The sequence below is a fragment of the Lissotriton vulgaris genome, chromosome 3_1, assembly GCF_964263255.1.
Source record: "Lissotriton vulgaris chromosome 3_1, aLisVul1.2, whole genome shotgun sequence".
Classification (NCBI taxonomy): Eukaryota; Metazoa; Chordata; class Amphibia; order Caudata; family Salamandridae; genus Lissotriton; species Lissotriton vulgaris.
In genome coordinates, this window is record NC_141689.1 from 906,981,436 (window position 1) to 906,999,683 (window position 18,248).

Below are 18,248 nucleotides of genomic sequence, written 5' to 3' on the forward strand. Positions count from 1 at the left end.
TGGTAAGTAAGTTGCCTGCAGAAAAAAAAACCTCCTTTTAGCGGCACTCCTCCTTTGCAGCCGACGCTTCGTCCATCGATGTTGGTCACCAGAAGACACCCTGTAAAAAAAAGCACAGCATAGACAAAGAATAGAACATAAACAATTCTTTGGGTACAAACCTATCCATCAATCTTTGAAAGTGCATGCACTACTGCATGCATGTCAGTGAAAAGTAAGTAGTACATTCGACAACTGTGGAAGAAAGAATGCGACAGTACAGGGCCTGTGTGGAATTATTGATAACGATATTCAACATAAGGTCTCTGTACTTAGCCAGATACCCGAGAGCCTTGCTGGTCACTATAAATCCATTCACAACAACACTCAGTGGGGTTGGTCTGGAAGGTATAGTAGATAGAAAAGGAGAAATTGCTTGTTTTCTAGGTGTCCCCTCACTCACCAGGGTTGCCCCTTGGTGACATGCTTCATCATTGGGGCCATCCCAGTCCTCAACGGCCTGGGGCGTGCTGCGACTTGCGAATTACGTAGGAGCACTTACAAATGACTATGTGTGGTGCAGATGTGATAGTGGAGTGGACTAAGTGATGTGTTAAGGGATCAATTTAGAAGCAGAGAGAGATCCAAGAAATGCAGTCACAGTCAGAGAAAAAGGCAAGGGATACTGTATCTATGTGGTTGTAGTGGTCCTGTTGGAAGTGGTAAGTAAGTTGCCTGCAGAAAAAAAATCCTCCTATTAGCGGCACTCCTCCATTGCAGCCGACGCTTCGTCCATCGATGTTGGTCACCAGAAGACACCCTGTCCACTGCCTGCCTGATGCTGAATTGTGGCTCGCTACTGTGAAGCCTGACTCCATCCTTTTTTCCCCATTGCAGAGACTGAAACCCGGCCTGTAGTTATTCAACGAAAAACAGGAAGTGATATAATATTACAACACCACTGATAAATAAATATAAGGTATGTAGGCTGTGGAGTGCAAAAAGTCACAATTTGATTTTCCTAGTAGACAGTACAATATTTTTGAAAGTGCGTACTCTGAGTCACCTTTTGAAGGATAAATAAGTATGGGCAAATTAATGTAGCGGATCTTGCCCCTCAAGCTAGGTGTACTGTAAACTGTGTTTTAGAACAAAATTAGATCTTCCTAGCAGTGCTCCCACCCAGACCCTTACTAAAGCCAGTCGCAAAAATGTAGAAGATCCCCAATCAAATCTCAAAAAACGAGGCCTAGCAGAAAACTGGTGACAAAACTTACTTTGAAAGTAAAAGTAGGCCGAAGTACCCCCTTCCTAATTACCCATTACCCACCGTGGATTGCATTCAAACCACTTGCAAGCAACCAAGCAAAAGTAGCCATAGCCAGCATCGCTCCAAGACTCGAAATCCCCCCCACTCAAACACATGCAATAGAAATACTGCTAACCCTAACGAACCCTAAGTTAAGAATAGTGGCAAAGGCTTTCTTTAACTATGCCAAATCCCCCCTTTCCCACACAGAATTTTCTTCAAATGACTTGCAACCAAAATTACACATTCTCACGAGTGCTCTAAGACCCCAGAACTCAGTTGGAAAAATCTAGAACACCCCGAAACACATGCAATCCTGCTGCTAGGGCTAACCCTAACGAACCCTAAGTTACAAAAAGTGCCAAAACTAAAGGCTTTTTCGCGAGGATTTTGTCCCAACCACTTCTACCCGGTATTAGACCTTCCCAGGAATGCCCCAAGACCCGGCAACCCACCCGCCAAGAAGCATAACACCCCCAAACAGGCCAAAAGCAAAATCTCATACTTGCAATATTTCTGGGCCTTCGGTCCAAACGCGCTGCGTAGCTAGGCCATAAGTCGGGGTTGGCACGACGGATTTCCTGAAAAGCAAATGCAATCAAGATTAGAGTGTCCCAGCAATGCTCCCAGACCACGAAACTCACCCACAAACAGACGGAACCCCCCCTAAGAGCACCTCAAAGGCAAGCAAGTCATCAAAAACACAAAAAATGTTCCGCCTGGGATTTGGTCCAAAACACTTTTATCCGGTATTAGAGCTTCCCAGCAATGGCCCCAGAGCCGTCAACCCAGGAGAAAACGAGTAGAAGACCCCCAAACAGCCAAAGAGCAAAAGTACAAAAATGGGGACTTGGTCAATTTTTCACAAATTTCCCAAATCACTCCGCGCGCGCTCTGCAGCTAGGCCCTAAGTCCCCTCTGCCACCATGGATTTGCTTCAAACCTCTTGCAAAGTAAAGTATATATAGCCAGCAGTGCTCCCAGACCACAAAACTCACCCACAAACACCAGGAAGCCCCCCAAACAGGCCCCCGAAAACGCTACATAGAGCAAAATGTCAGAAATAGCCACAAAAAAAAAATCGGCCTGGATTTTGTCCCAACCACTTCTACCCGGTATTAGACCTTCCCAGGAATGCCCCAAGACCCGGCAACCCACCCGCCAAGAAGCATAACACCCCCAAACAGGCCAAAAGCAAAATCTCATACTTGCAATATTTCTGGGCCTTCGGTCCACACGCGCTGCGTAGCTAGGCCATAAGTCGGGGTTGGCACGACGGATTTCCTGAAAAGCAAATGCAATCAAGATTAGAGTGTCCCAGCAGTGCTCCCAGACCACAAAACTCACCCACAAACACCAGGAAGCCCCCCAAACAGGCCCCCGAAAACGCTACATAGAGCAAAATGTCAGAAACAGCCCAAAAAAAAATCGGCCTGGATTTTGTCCCAACCACTTCTACCCGGTATTAGACCTTCCCAGGAATGCCCCAAGACCCGGCAACCCACCCGCCAAGAAGCATAACACCCCCAAACAGGCCAAAAGCAAAATCTCATACTTGCAATATTTCTGGGCCTTCGGTCCAAACGCACTGCGTAGCTAGGCCATAAGTCGGGGTTGCCACGACGGATTTCCTGAAAAGCAAATGCAATCAAGATTAGAGTGTCCCAGCAGTGCTCCCAGACCACGAAACTCACCCACAAACACCAGGAAGCCCCCCAAACAGGCCCCCGAAAACGCTACATAGAGCAAAATGTCAGAAATAGCCAAAGAAAAATCGGCCTGGATTTTGTCCCAACCACTTCTACCCGGTATTAGACCTTTCCCAGGAATGCCCCAAGACCCGCGGCGCCAACCCACCCGCCAAGAAGCATAACACCCCCAAACAGGCCAAAAGCAAAATCTCATACTTGCAATATTTCTGGGCCTTCGGTCCAAACGCACTGCGTAGCTAGGCCATAAGTCGGGGTTGCCACGACGGATTTCCTGAAAAGCAAATGCAATCAAGATTAGAGTGTCCCAGCAGTGCTCCCAGACCACGAAACTCACCCACAAACAGACGGAACCCCCCCTAAGAGCACCTCAAAGGCAAGCAAGTCATCAAAAACACAAAAAATTTTCCGCCTCGGATTTGGTCCGAACCACTTTTAGTGCTTCCCAGCAATGGCCCCAGACCCGTCAACTCATCTGCAGAGAGGTAGAACAACACCCCCACAAGTGCTGAGTCTTTCTTCATTGGGCGTAAACCAGCCCTCTGCTTTGATGGAAATAGGAGTCTGGAGGAGGAGGATAGAGGAGCATGTTCTTCTGAACTTGTGAACCTGAGGAATGCAGACTGCGGCACCTTCAAATCAATTAGCAAACAAGTGAAGACAGTTCTGGTGATGGGCTTGTTTTTGTGATTATCTGATTAAAGTTTGAATTATATTAACTGTGCACAACAAAGAAAGACAGACACACAGGAATAAAAGTGAATAAGGATGAAAAAGAAAGTTATTGATTCGTTGTCTCATTTTCAGGGCTCGGTATCACGGTCCAGGAATAAGAATAAGGCTTCGTCATCATACTCTGCGAATTCAGGCAGGGTGAGCTCAGTGTCACCTGACAGAGTAGAAATTCCCTCATCTATGTTGCTGGCCACCTCCTCTTCATCCGGCACGCTCTCTCGTACTCTGAAATCTGGTGGTATGAGGTGCTGATTCATCTTGATCATTGTTAACCTCTCCACATTTTTGGGCGAGAGGCGGCTCCGTTTGGGAGTTACAATCCCACCAGCCGCACTGAAAACCCGTTCAGAAGACACGCTTGCGAGTGGGCAAGACAAGTAGTTTAAAGCCAGGTTGGTGAGCTGTGGCCACAATTCTTTTTTCCCATGCCAATACGCCAATGGGTCAGAATTAACATAGACCTCTGTTGAGTCATTCAGATAGTCCTTCACCATCGACTCAAGGTCCTCATCCAAGGTTCCTCCACTTTGCTTAGCTCTTCCTGTGCCTCTGACCTTTTGAGAACCAAACCCACGCAGAGCTAGCCAATCCTCTTCAGCCTCCAATGTTTCTGTTGTCTTTCGTGCAGATGATCCGGTTGCCGGTGTCTTTAACGGCTGAGAGGTCACTTGTGCCACAGCCACAGGTGCAGAAGTGGATTGTTTTGACTGGGGATGGCCTGCTGATGTACTGCCATTTCCTTCAATTTCCAGCCGTTCTGTTTCAAACTTCTTGGCTGACAAGGCTAGCCAACGTTTGTACTTTGGAACATGTTCATCATCAAAAGGAAAGAATGCTTGGCCTGCCAGCGCCTTTTTGTAGCGTGGATCCAGAATAGTAGCACAAATGTAATGCTGTTCTGAGTGGATCTTTTTAAGACGTTTATCACCTTGTAGGAGCTCTAATAATTGCTCAGCCAGAAGCAAAGAGTCTTGGTTTTTGTCATCTTTTCCAAACACAGAACACACCTCCTTCAGTTGGTCCTCCAGCATGTACAACAATGGGATAGCTTTTCCCAAATTAGAGTCCTCCTTGCTGACTGCACGCGTGAAGAACTCAAAAGGACGAAGCATGCGTGTCAGGCTTTCAACTATGTTCCATTGCGGCCCACCCATCCTCAGCTCCTCTGTACCCTCTTTAAAGAAATATTGATCGAGTTCCGTATACTGCTCATACAGACGCTCAAGCATGTAGAAGGTTGAGTTCCAACGTGTTACCACCTCCTGGATGAGTGCTTTCACTGGCATTTGACGTTGATATAGCAGGCTCCTCAGCTGCTTCCGGGCCTTAAAAGAATGCCTGAAATGCTTGCACATTTTTCGGCAGGTCTCCAATACACTGTACGCTGCACTGCCTTTATTACCCAAGAATTTTTGGACAACCAGGTTTATACAGTGCGCCAAACACGGCACTCTGAAATAGTAACCGTCCCTCATGGCCTTAACTATATTGGCGCCATTGTCCGTGGAAACATAACCAACCTTGCGTTTTAGTGGGGACAGCCAGTTAAGGACCTTTGTGTTAAAAACATCCAAAATGTTTTCTGCTGTGTGACGTTTCTCCAAACCAAACATGGCTAGTGTTGCATGTTTCCGAGCACCTTTAAAAACAATGTTAGTGTCAACACCTGCGTTTAGCTTTGCTTTAGCCCCTGAAAAAGAGACCCAGTGTGCAGTGATGCACATGTAATCAGCGCCTGCGCCACTGGTCCACATGTCTGTTGTCAGATGTATAGTGTGAACAGCACTCTTCTGCAAAGCTGCCCCAATCACCTTCAGAACATCTTCATGTAGTGCTGGAACCGCAACTCGGGCAAAATAGAACCGGCTAGGAACCTTCCATTTAGGGCAGAGCGCTGTCACTAATTCTAGAAAACCAACCCCTTCTACAAAAGAAAAAGGGAGAAGGTCCAGAGCTAGCATTTTAGCCAGCTTAGTGTTATACAGACGGGTCATTGGGTGGTTGCGTTCATATTGCGCTTCTGTAAACAACATCTTTTTAATGTTGCCCTGTACCAAGGATTTACGGGATGATGATGATCTCTTCGACCCAGTTACGCTCGCTGATGAACTTTTCCGCATTGATGTCTCACTCTCTCCCACACTCTTAGTGTGGCTCCCATGGGGTGTGCTGCTGACAGGGGAACTGGGTGTAAGTGAAGTGTTTGAATCGTCTTCTACCTCCTCGTCATCACCAGATGAAAAATCAATGTTTTCATTACGTGCAATTGCGGCTTTCTTGACCGCCTCTAGGTGCGGAAACCATTGGACAGGGTGCGCTGTCTCAAGATGACCTCTCTGGCCTCCGGTACCATAGTTAGAACCAAGCTTACCACGACTAAATCGAAGCTTACAAAGGCTACAAATGGCTACGTTTTCCTTTTTTGGGCAAACACTAAAGAAGTCCCAAACTGGAGACTTGAAATGTCTTCGGGGTCCGGAGGAGGCGGCGATACTGGTGGTGGTGGTCCTGCTGCTAATGCCAGATGAAGCGGAGGATGTGGATTGCCGAACTTCAGTACGTTTTGCACTTTCACCACCACGAATTGAGGTCGAGGACGAGGTGGGTACCTTCTTGCGAGGAAGAAATATGGAAGCGGTAGGTTTTGGTGTACTACTTAACTCCAAATCTAATGATTCCATTTCCATTGCCTCCTCGCCGACATCATCATCACGCTCAGCAGCTTCTCGGGATAGGGTCAAAATGTCTCTTTGCTGCATGCCCGGTGGGGCTGCAGTGACCTTTGTGATGACTGGCTCGTCGTCATCGTGAGAGGCTTCATCACCAGCAGTATCTGTCACTTCTTGTTGAGCCTCATCACACTCCATAGGTTTGAGTTTTTGGACGACCTTCCTTTTACGCTTAGGTACCGGTGTCAGATCATGGTGTGCCTCACTGTCAGACCGCAGTTGTGGTTCCCAAGACAGATCACTTGCATCAGAACGAGGTGGGCTTGAAGAAGATGTAGACACCCCCCTTGATCTTTTCCTTGATAGGGATGTGGAAGACAATGAATGATCATCAGGAGGAGTGGCTTCCAATGATACCTCAGCTTCATTGTCGATTTCCTGATGTGCCCCTACTTCGGGAGGAACAACTATTGTGGGCACTTGTGAACCTCCATGCACCTTTGCTTGCGCATCTCCTTTTGCTGCCTCTCCTTCCACATGTACTTGGGCGTGTACTTGCACATGGTGTTGTTGTTGCGGCTGTGGTTGTTCAACACTTGTCAGATGAGTTACAACAACCTGTGTTGATTCAGGGACATTGCTGCTACTTTCTTGCGATGAGCCAACATCACTGGTCGATGGTGATTGGAGAAGTACACTGACTGCCTCTGAAGTACTCAAGGGCTTTGACTTAAGTTGGCGTGGTGGTGGAGGCACTGAACCCAATGGAGCAGGGGTGCTGCTCCCAGCTTGGTCCCCAGCAGATCCTGCTGCTGCAGGCGTACTTTTTTTTTTGCTCCCAAAAACGTGGCGGGTGGCACACCAGCCTCCTTGGTAACTTGCTTCTTCTGCTCCTTACTAGCAACTTTCTTGCTAGAGGAGCTACGGAGAACTTTCTTTGGGGGCGGGGCCATCTTCTTCAGAGCAGGTCAGACAGCAGGCCGCAGTTGCACGAATTGTAGAGTTGTCTGAGGCCAGACGTGACGTCGCGTGACGTTATGCTGTACACACACACCGCTGCAGGACTTCTTCCTGGCACTGGTGGTTCTCTTGAGTCTTGTGCACCTAAAAAAATGGAAGACAGAGGAACATCAGTTCAGTTATAGAGCACAAAAAAATCGAAAAACACTGCAAAATCAGCACAATCCCAATCCATCCATGCCCTCCATAATGTTTAAATTCAAGACAACCCACAGAAAGACTAGGCCCATGCAAGACTCACTACCCCTGGGCATAAATAAAGGTTGAAAAGTAGGCAAAATGGTTGGAGGCCTAACAACAAAGCCTGCATTCAAAATGGCCACTTGCCTGCCAGTGCCAGCACATGGCCAGTGCCTGTAGCTGCACTCAAAATGGCCACCAGCCACATGGCATGTCCCTCCCCATGAACACCCCCAAAAATCGAAAAACACTGCAAAATCAGCACAATCCCATTCCATCCATGGCCTCCATGATGTTTAAATTCAAGACAACCCACAGAAAGACTAGGCCCATGCAAGACTCACTACCCCTGGGCATAAATAAAGGTTGAAAAGTAGGCAAAATGGTTGGAGGCCTAACAACAAAGCCTGCATTCAAAATGGCCACTTGCCTCCTAGCACATGGCCAGGGCCTGCCTGTACCAGCACTCAAAATGGCCCCCACCCACATGGCCTGTCCCCATGAACACCCCCAAAAATCGAAAAACACTGCAAAATCAGCACAATCCCATTCCATCCATGCCCTCCATGATGTTTAAATTCAAGACACCCCACAGAAAGACTAGGCCCATGCACCACTCACTACCCCTGGTCAAGGCCCCAACAACAGGTCAAAAATCGAAAAACACAGAAAAATCAGCACAATCCCATTCCATCCATGCCCTCCATGATGTTAAAGTTCAAGACAGCCCACAGAAAGACTAGGCCCATGCACCACTCACTACCCCTGGTCAAGGCCCCAACAACAGGTCAAAAATCGAAAAACACAGAAAAATCAGCACAATCCCAATTTATCCATGGCCTCCATGATGTTTAAGTTCAAGACAACCCACAGAAAGACTCAGTCCACCCACCACTGAGTACCCCTGGGCAAAAGGCCCCAAAACAGCCCAAAAATCGAAAATTCCAAAATTTTAATTGCAGCAACTGTAATGCCCCAAACAAACTTACTTGTAAAATTTCTAATCCAACAGTGATCCAAAGAAAGTCAAAAAGGCCTCAAATCCAAATATCCAGCAGCATCCACAAAAAGTAATCCTTCCAGCTCCAGACCCAAATGAAAAGTGACCAGGAGATGGACAAAGCACTGGGAGGAGCCTGCTGAACAGGAACAGGAAGTTGAAGACTGTGGGGCACTTCCTTCCTCCCACCCCCCTGCCCCCCTCCCCAAAATGGACTCCTCGCTAAAAAAGTGCAGGCAAATGTCAAACTAAGGAGTTATTCAGATAAAAATCATCATTTCTAGAAGGTTTATGCTGCTTGCTGGTGGATTTCTTGTGCAGAATTGCAAATTTATATTTTCGCTCGCGGCATCTCAAATCTCGCAATTGTGAAGTACCGCGAGACGTGATCTCGCCGTACTCGCGTTGACAAACTATCGCTGGCAAGCCGCGATGACGTAATCGCGCTCGCCAATTCCCGCGGGATCACACAGCAAGATCCAAAATGGCGCAGCACTCGCAAACTATCGAAAAAAACTACTCGGCAAACGATGATAAACGCCGCGCGCCGCAAAAATTGCATCACCAACGCCGCGCGCCGCAAAAAAAATCCGCTGCGTGCGAATTTGCGGATTTTGCGGGAAATTCGCAAATCTCGCGGATTGCGAATTTCCCAAAAATCCGCAAAATCCGCGAGCGTAACGGATTTTCCGCCCATGCTTAATATAAATTCCTCGGTCAGCAGCCCACCTGCTAGTGGCTCTCTCTCCAAAATGTCCTGCCTTCTGGTGGGCCCATTTCGCCAATCCCGCCAAATCAGAATCCTGCATGTCCACCACTGCCTCAGCAATTTTAGATTTCTCATCTGCAATGTTGTGAAAAAATTTGTCAAGGGAGTCTATTGATGTATGAGCATCCACATGAAAGATTGTAACAGTACTTTGTGGGAGTAGCTCCCAAATTTCTTGCCATAACTCTTTACCCCAAAGTTCTTTAGAATGCAATTCCCAATTATGAGAATGCCAAGTTGGTAACCAAACCGCCAGTCCATTAGCAGTGGACCAGGAATCAGTAAAAAGATGACATGTACCGGGTAACTCCTGTTTTAAAACTTGGTAAACAGCATACAATTCAGCAAATTGACTACTTTTTCCTTCACCAGTTGTACTTAGCAATTTTTGTGTGACGGGATTATAGGACACTGCCTTCCAATGCCTCTTCTCTCCTATGTACCTCGCTGAACCATCCGTAAACCACACATGGTTTCTATCCTCCGCGGACAGATCATCAAATGGCTTACCCCACTTAACAGGAGATTCCTGTACTATAGGTACGGAGCATTCACTCCCAGTCTCATTCGATGGCGCCTGCGCCACTTGCTCATGTAACGACGCAACACCTTTCGGTCCCACGCGTGCCCTGTCTTGTATGTACCATTTCCACTTAATCACACTCGCCTCTTGAGCATGTCCAATTCGATGCGTTTTCGCCGAACTCAAAACCCATTGCATAATCGGAATTTCAGGTCTCAATACCACATCATGTCCCAAAGTCAATTGCTCGGTATCCACCAGAGCCCAATAACATGCAAGTAACTGTTTCTCAAAAGGTGTATAACGCTCACCAGCATCGGGTAACTTTTTAGTCCAAAAACCTAATGATACTTTATTTCTGCCTTGTTTTTGCCACAAACTCCAATTAGCATAAAGACCTTGCACAGACACGTTCAGATCCACATCACCATCACGCACGGGCCACAAATCCAAAGCATACTGAATTGCTTCTTTCGCCAAATCAAACGCATCCTGCTGCGGTTTACTCCATTCAAACGCATTCTTTTTACGAGTAACTTTGTATAGAGGGGCCAATATCTGACTCAAATGTGGGATGTGTTGACGCCAAAAACCAAATAAACTAATAAAGCTTTGGGCTTCTCTTCGGTTCCGAGGAACCCCAAAATCAAGAATTTTCTGCTTCACTTGTGGAATCACTTCTCTGTTACCTTTATGCCAATTGATGCCTAAAAATTTCACACTTTGTGACGGACCTTGCAACTTGTCGGGATTGTTTTCCCAACCTTTTTCACGTAAATGATCAATAACCTGATCCAACTGAGTTTGAACTTGATCTTGTGTCGCACCTTGAATCAAAATGTCGTCAATATTATGACACATCTGAATTTGTGGGTTTATAGGTATTTCAGATAAATGTTCCGCCACCAGCCGGTGACAGATCGTAGGACTGTGTACATAGCCTTGGGGAAGACTTCTAAACGTCATTTGATGTCCATTCCACATAAAACTGAACTGTTCCTGACACTCAGGGGCAATTGGGATTGAAAAGAAAGCATTAGCAATATCAATAGATGCATACCATATTCCTGGATGCTTCTGAATTCTTTCAATTAAAGTAATCATTTCTGGTACTGCAACAGTCAGAGGGGGTGTATGTTTATTCAACTCGCAGTAATCAACGGTCATACGCCAAGAATTATCACTTTTACGCACAGGCCAAACGGGATTATTCCAAGCAGAAGTAACCGGGGTTATAACTCCTGCATCCACCAAATCCTGAATTGTAGAGCCAATCTCTTCATGACCACCTGGGATACGATACTGTTTTTGGGAAACAACTTTTGTAGCCTGAGGAATTTTTATAGGGGGCATTCTTAAACGACCAACTCGTACAGGTCTAGATGATATATAATTTTTACTCCCAAACTGATAACAACCGTCATCTAGGTGCAATGTCATACCTTTTAAAATATCAATTCCAATTATGTATTCCAAAAGTGGCACAACTAAAACAGAATATTCTTTTCGAGGAATTCTACCTATTTTCATTTCGATTTTTGTTTGCACTGCGGGGGTTTCCTTTCCACCTAAACCAGTAATTGTGAAAAATTGTCCTTTAAATTTCTTCGATTTTCCATGAATTAGAGTGGCCTCCGCTCCTGTATCTACCGATGCTCGGGCCCTTTGGATATTACGATGTTTCCAAAAAATTTCAATATCTACATAGGGTCTATTGTCTTTATGAGCCCACCTGCGTACTGGAGCTTGACCTATTTCCTAGTCATTTTTATTGCGTTCTGACAACTAAGACAAATCAGGATAAATGCTCTCAAATTTTTTGGACGATATTATGTCATGTTCATATCCATCCCCTTTACGAAATGGATTCCTGTCATCTGCATGGTATTGTGAGTTTCGTTCGGAAAATCTGTGTCGATCCTCCCTTCTCCTCATCTCAGGGGACTGATCCCTTTCATCTCTATATCTGTTTTCAACACGGTCATCTCTCCCCCTTTCTCTTTCCCCCTCACGCCCCCTCTCTCTTTCACGCCGAGGGGACCCATCTCGCTCATACCGGCGTCCATCACGCCGATCTGAATCATCACGACGTCTATCATCCCCACTGTCATCAGAATATTCACGATCACATTCATTCTTTCGCACACGTCGGGCACCCTCCTTCCGATCCAAACCACGTTTGCGAAACATATCCCACAAGCGATTATTAGGTTCACCATCAATGTCCTCCCTTTTCACACCATCATCCAACAAAGCAAGAAACATATCACGTCTAGTGAACCGATGATTCCCAGCAGTACGATCCTCCGGTCTGGACTGTCTTTCAGGTTAAAGCCATTCGCCCAGCTCACCAAGCTGACGTACAGATTCAAGCACCATAGACAATGCATTGCCAGTCTGATTGATCAACAAAGTCATCATAACCTGTTTATAAGCAACAGGGGAAGAACGGATAATGCGATTCCGCACAGAAGATGTCAATAAACCATCCAACAATCTGTCAGATGTACCCAGAAAAATCGCAGTTTTCATCACTTCCTCCTTCAGCCTTTGTGCCGCATCGCGCAATGTGTACCATGGATTGTCATTCGGAGGCCAATCAGATTCAGTAGGGTATTTGTTATTACAACCCTCAGTCGCTAACTGAAGCAGGCTAATTTGACCAGGAACATTTTAGTTACGGAAATGATCTTGAACAGTAGAATCAGAACTCAAAGAACAACATTTCATGCATCTCCTGCATCTAACATGATACCCGCAGCACCAAGTTCGTAAAGGCGCACCATCCATGGAAGCAAGGCCTCACCGGGCCGTTGCCGAAATCGTTGCAAAATGTCACTTATCTCCTGTTGCGTAAAATCTTCCAAACTATCTAAAGGAATGCCGTTCGGGTTACCAGGAGCCTGTTGTAATTTACGTCGAAAAACCGGATGCGCAGAAACCTCAGGACGAGCATCAGAAGAAGCCCGATCCACAAACTTAGAAGGACATTTAGATTGAGAAACGTCATCAGAGGTAGAATACCGACAATGATTGTCGAAACCATCAAATTTGTCAAAAGTATTAGATTTACAGTCACGTCCGGTGCGAGAAGACTCGCGTTTGTCAGACTCCTCAGCCGAGGAGCCAGAATCATTCGAGTCCCAGATATTACCATCCCATTCATCAGGATTCCAATCCAGTCCGGCTTTTGCCACGACCAGACGCACTTTCCGTTTACAAACTCGACCCCGACGATTCTTATATTTATATTTAGCAATACGAACAGCAGCTCTTTCGTCTATTGTCTGATAAGTCTCAAGTTTGTCGGCAAGCAATTTATTTTGACATCGCAAAAGAGTGTGAGCATTCTGCACTTCAACAAACTTTTCTTGCATGTCCACAAACTGTCTCTGTAATTTCAAAAATTTCTCATGTACAATCCTGTACGCAGATAAAACAATCCAACCTCTACGTCCCAAAATAGGAAGCTCCTCACCCTTCACAACTGGCGCTTTCTGTAAACAAGCAATTACATTAGTCGGGTCCGCCAGTTCCAAACAAGAACTCCAATTCTCACTCAAACCAGTAGAATCGGCCCACTCACGGGCCAAAGCCTCGTAAGGCGTTGATTCCCAGCCGGGAATTTCAATAGGCAACTTAAAAGTAGATTTTGACCGTCTCAAAAACATTGGGACAAAAGAAAAGGATATATACAACTATAAACAAATAATATACAAAATGAACACCGTACGTGCCGAGCGCAAACCAACAAAATAGAAACAACACCGCGCTAACAGGCTTTCGTAAACAGTTCGTGGCGCCAGATGTAACGACCGGATTTTCGGACCAGATAGAATCAGACTAGAACACTACTAACCCAGCCAAAACTTAACCATCTCCCTCCTCAGGACCTACTTACAAAAGGCACCTGTGTACCTACTTAAGGATGGGGAATTAGCAATATACAAGCTTAGATCCTTTACAACACCACACTCTCATCTAATAGTCTCGCGGCAACATTGGCCCAGACTAGACTACCCTGAGGCAGTTCCGATTATTCACCATTACACACTGACAACCATCAGTGCTCGCGCAAGCCACAATCCTGTGGGTATACACACTGACCACAATCAGTGCTCTCGTTATTTCCTACATACACAAGCCACAATCCTGTGGGTATACAACTGACCACAATCAGTGCTCTCGTTACACACCGTGTCCTCCCGGTGCTCTCGAAAGCCACAATCCTGTGGGTATACACATTGACCACGGTCAATGCTCTCTATAACGCCGCTGCACAACGACGATCACTTTTCTATGAATACCTTCTCCATATTGGGAACTCTCTCTCTCTATCTACTAGGATAATACAATATTATAGATGAAGGGACAGATAGACAGGTCAATCCTCTCCCACACAAGAATGGCCAAATTACACTGTGTAAAGGTTATTCCCTATTTCGAGTGCTCCTCTACTCCCTTGCTCAGTTACCATTTACCTGGACGGGAGTCGCATCCGTTCACATAACAGCATCTGACTAGAAGAAAGGTTAACTTTATCATAAGGAAGCAACGATCACACACTAGTTCACTAAGAACTGGGGTATCTTTATTCATTAATAACATCAACAATATAACACTGCAATATCACACATAGCCTGAAAAGCAAAAGGAAAGGTTAGAATGTGTGTGCGCACACTAATAAGAAAGGGTCGACGTCACCTTATGAGTATGAAGTCTGGACTCGGTAGTCACCTGGGTTCCCTTCTCGTCTGTGCCTTGGCTCGTTTTAGGATCACCCCTGCAGTCACGGATACACATCTGCACCGCTATGCTCTGTCTCCTCCGTTTCCCTCCAAGTCACTGGAACCTTCCTCGTATTCTCTATCTCATCAGCTGCACTCTCGCTGTTCTGCACTACTCCTCTCTCCTCTCAATCGCGAACTGTCTTCACCTTCAAGCTTCGATCTTATAAATCAGTTTCTGCCACTCTAGTATTCGTTCGCTCCACTAACTGCTTCACTCTGCATGCTCTGATCTTGATGTCAAAGCTCGCCAGCTGCTCCAGCTAAAATAACTTCAATCTTTCTAAGAGAGTATTAGCTTTTTGGTCTTTCTCGGACTTCAAAATGGCGACTGTCTGCCTTAAGATGATTAACTGCAATGATGCTAACGGCTAACTGCTGCCTACGAACTAACTGCTGAACTCTTCGTACTTTCCCTAATATGGAACCTTGTTCATGCATGGAAAGTTACGGCCAGTAACCTGCCGCCCACCAAATTCTTGTACCTCCCCGTGCCAAGGATAAGTTCTCAGCCGGCCAGCCTGATATTATGTCTTCGATACAAAGAAAAATACAGTTCTTCGATAAGGGCCAGCCTGAGCCGGTTCTCTCCAAGCGAACAACACCTCATAACTAAAACATTACATTTGACCTAAAAGCATCTCTAGCTGCTGAGTCAGAAAGAAAGATGGAGTCTCTCCCGTTCGAGGCCTACAAGGCCCGAAATAAGCATAACTCCATTAGAAGTATACTAGCACTCTTACAAAAGGACGGATTAATACTAATACTAAAGAATCTATCCCTTAACATAGGTTTATAAGCCCTAAAATAAAGAAAAGGGTAGGGAATTGCATCAAACGCCTTGTAAATAGGCCCGGTCTGGGGTTCTAGTCCTCCTATTAGAAGGATAGCAGGCTAAAGTCACCTTCAGTCACCTTCACTCAAGAAAAGGGGCTGTAGCACAAAGGTATTGTCAAAATCAGGACACATGGGAACAGGGGCTTGGCATAACTGTTTTCAATCACTGGAAGGTATGCTCCTCTACACCAATCTATTCCACCAGTTTCACCATAAACTTATGGGATAACAGGTCCGTAAGGGGGCTTGCAATTTCAAAAAACTCTGGGACAAATCTTTGATAATAAGCCACGAGTCCCAAAAAGGAACATATCTCCTTCTTTATTGTGGGTCGTTAAATTCTTTGAATGCCCTAGAGTATGTTCAGCTGTGCAGCATGGATGGAATATCCCAAATATTCGATGTGTATTGTGGCAATAGTGGTCTTTTTCGGATTCATGGTGAGTCCTGCATGGTTCAGAGTATGTAAGACCTGAACTGTGCGTTGCAGATGTGTTTTCCACTCAGGACTGTATACAATTATATCATCCAGGTATGACACTGCATAGGCCTGGTGGGCCCGTAGCTCTGCATTCCATATTTTCAGCACATTTTACTTTATACTAATAATGAATAATATTATATTATTCACTATTAGTGTAATAAAACATGGAGCACACTTAGCTGGCATGGACCCTTTGGTGGCAGCTGGAGCAAGTAAAACATGTTAAATGTATGTTGTGTGTGTGCTTGCAGGTGAGAGTATGTTTGTGTGAGATAGGAGCATGTGTCTGTATGTGTAAGCGTGTGTGTGGGTGCAATGAGTGAGAGTCACTGACAGGTAGTGAGTGAGTGAGTGTGATTGTGTGAAATTGAGACCCAAATTTACTATTCTTTGACAGTGCACCAAAGATGCTGTGCTGCCTACGCTGCACTGTTTCTCTCCCTGTGCGCTGGTGCACTTTTGACAGCCAAGCGCCAATGCACACACCCTTGTGCCATAGTGCAGGGTCGTGTGTTCTCTCTGAAGCATAGGGTTAGTACTGGGAGGGGTACATTTCAGTACAAAAACTATGCTTTACGGCTTTTCCCACGCGATGTGTGCTGTACAATGCATCACACATGCAAAGTTGATAAAACAAGGAGAAATTAAAATGTTCTCCTCGTTAAGACAGCTGCGAGCAGTTGTAAGATTTTGATGCAAATTACTCTCTACCAATGTTTGTAGATAGGAATTTGCGTCAAATCTCTCTGGTGGTTGCATGGGAATGCCGAGCTCCAGGGAGCACCCTCCAGCACTGTGCACCGGCAGCGGGCTCCGGCCTGAAAGCCCCTGACTGGGTCCGAAGCATGGGGGCCACCCTCACTGAACTTTGTAGGGTGGGCCCCTCTAGTTTTGTTACACCACTGTTTAGGATCACACTGTAACCCCACCTTGTGACGCTGAAAGTAACTTACACCAATAACTTCCTTTTTGCTTTGTATGTACCTTGTTAGGGTGGGTGGGGAATGCCAACCACAAAGAAGCTTAACCCCCTCTGCTAAACCCTTTTAAGGTCCTCTCGCCTCCGGATGACATGGGGTCTATAATATGAGAAGGGGACCTCTCAAACCTATGGTGGTCCTTCAGGGACAAAGGCAATCCACCTAGAAGTAAGAGAGTGCAATGTTAGGATGTACTTTATGTCCCCTTCAGGCAATGTGGCTAGAATCAGAACCGCTCGGAGCCCGGATGCTGGAATGGAGGTCTTCTCCATCAACTACAGGACAGCCACCACAACATAAAAATATTCTCTTGGATACTGAGTTTTTTTTTTTCAAATTCATACCAAAGAATTTACAGAGAAATAACCTAGCTGCCAAATGAACATCAGAGACAGGCGCAAAGGTCCACAATTCCCTCAGCCTTGACCCTGTGAAGTATAAAGAAAAGCCATTCCTAGAGAAAAGCATGCACGGCGTTTATTGTTTTCAAAAGCCTTGGTGATGCTGTAATGAAAGAGATACAAGATATCGCGCGAGAACCATTTCCAACACCCGAATGCGCCGTTTCTTCCACATTGCCGAGTTTGTAACTTACCTGGCTGGTGGGATGAGCCTGGCCCTGATAACCCCGCCCTTTTCTCTGGGTCCTTCCAAACAGGAAGTATAGCCTGACTCACGGTTCACGCTGTTGGAGCTTACACACCCTGCCACGGCCCAACCCATCCTCTGTTCCCTCCCGCGGACAAGAAAAGAAATGTTTTGGAAAGTCTGATTTCTTGGGCCGTTTAGAGAACACTCTGACTTCTGCAGCCCGGACACCTCCGCCGGGGTCAGGAGGCGGCCCCAGTCGGTCACCGCCGCTGGAGGTGAGTGGAGCGTTCTTTCATCAGGAAGGTGTGTTGATAGCTCGCGTTCGCTTCCTGGTTTTATTGTTCCTTGTTTCTTTGTACTAAAGTTAAGAATCTGCAAGCTAAATTGTCCTCGTAGCTAAGAAATCTAACATGCGCAGCAGCTGTTGTTCTTAAGACTTGTGTTTTGGACTGTGTATTTATTTCCCTTACCTGTCTTAATTTCGGGGGCTCGTGCCTTCTGAAACTGACACCACGAGCCTGTCGCTTTTTAGTTAACATCATTCCGCACAATGGAACTTTAGAGCCCTTACTTAAAATATTTAAAAGAAAACTGCACATGCCAAAACGCAGATGCTCTCGAGAAAAATTCTGAATTGTCTGATTGTCACACATGGAATGGAGTCACTTAGCATCTG

General features: G+C 45.9%; 1 protein-coding gene across 1 annotated transcript in view; it reads left to right on the plus strand.

The window, feature by feature from the left end:
- Positions 1–17,503: 17,503 nt before the first annotated feature.
- Positions 17,504–18,248, plus strand: part of LOC147727192 (tight junction protein 2-like) — a 595,437-nt gene continuing 594,692 nt past the window's right edge. The window contains exon 1 of the mRNA XM_086961242.1: positions 17,504–17,847. The gene's annotated coding sequence lies outside the window, so the exon portion shown is untranslated. The remainder of the gene's footprint in view (positions 17,848–18,248) is intronic.